This window comes from Notothenia rossii, assembly GCF_949606895.1.
Source record: "Notothenia rossii genome assembly, chromosome: 10".
Lineage (NCBI taxonomy): Eukaryota > Metazoa > Chordata > Actinopteri > Perciformes > Nototheniidae > Notothenia > Notothenia rossii.
In genome coordinates this window covers 3,971,862-3,973,202 of record NC_136908.1, presented here as the reverse complement: position 1 = coordinate 3,973,202, position 1,341 = coordinate 3,971,862, and positions in this window count along the sequence as shown.

Genomic DNA, 1,341 nt, shown 5'->3' with positions numbered 1-1,341 from the left:
GAAAAGACGTACAAAAGTGCATTTTGCATGATAGGTAAGTGCTTTGACAAAAAAATAGATTAAAAAAATATCATCTGTGGAAGCCGTGGTACTGTAAAGAGCACGACCAATCATCTGAGCCGGCCCGGCTAAAGTAACTGGATGTCCTACCTGCCTGTCAGCCTTCCATCTGTGCACAAACTTATCTCGTACCCTCATTGGTCATGTGCGCGTTCGTGTGTGTTGGAGGAGGGGCTCTGGCAGATTTTTTCCGACTGTGTATTTTCAAATTCTAGCGCACTCGAGCTGGTTTCTCCAAAATGACCTACCCCACCTTTAATTAAAGTCAACGTTTCAGTTTTTTCAGTGAAAAGAGGTGCTGCAGCTCAGGCAGTGTGAGAAGAAAGGGCTTTTTGAACATTAAAGCACGGAGACAGTAGAGGCATCACATACAAATAAGAACCTGAAAATGAGCATTATTTGTCCTCTTTAAAACGATCCACTGTCTTCATTCTACATTCATCTGTTTGCAACTTATATCAATATTCCAATTACTGTATATAGACTATTCTGCACAGTTTCTATTATATTCTAATTTATTTGATTTACCTGTACTATTTGATCTGTTTTATTGTGTTGCACTGTTGGAGGTGCCTGTGACCTAAGCTTTGTATTGTCATAACTACACTGTAGCTATGCACACATGACAATAAGCCTTGAAACTTGACATGTTTGAACGTATCCCAGTCTCAATAAATCATGGCAAACTCCACTGCATTAGACATGTTTTAATGTTTTGCCACATCCCATAAAGACTGCAGTCCTTTGACGGACAGCCAAGGGTTTCAGGCGATACGATCGGTGCCAGAAACCGTTTGCCACACGCACAGATCATGTGTGACCACCCGCATTTAGCATGAATCACGGTGTCGAGGCTGTGACCCTTGAAAGAGAAACGCTAACGCTAGAATAGAAAAAAAAACTCCTCGACTCGCTCCTGTCCTGAAATCTCAATTTCACTCTGGCTCCTCCACTGCCTTGACAAGGTCAGGCTGGCAGCAGGAATTCGTCTCGCCATCTAATCTGGAGATTACATTCTGGGCCCCCCCTCCTTCCCCTTCCCTTTCTGCCTCTCTGCCCGAGACCCTGCCTGCTTGGATCTCCACTGCGGGGTAACGAGCCAAGACCCGCTTACAGTGTAGAGATAATGTCCACGGATTAAGACAGAGAAGCCCTCGAGTGGTGCCTCTTTCATTTCAGTATCCGGCCTGTGAAGCATCACAAACACATCCAGCTAGTCAGAGGCTCCGTTCTGTGGAAGTCAAACTCTCAGATGATCTTAATCCGCCAAACTCAGTGCTA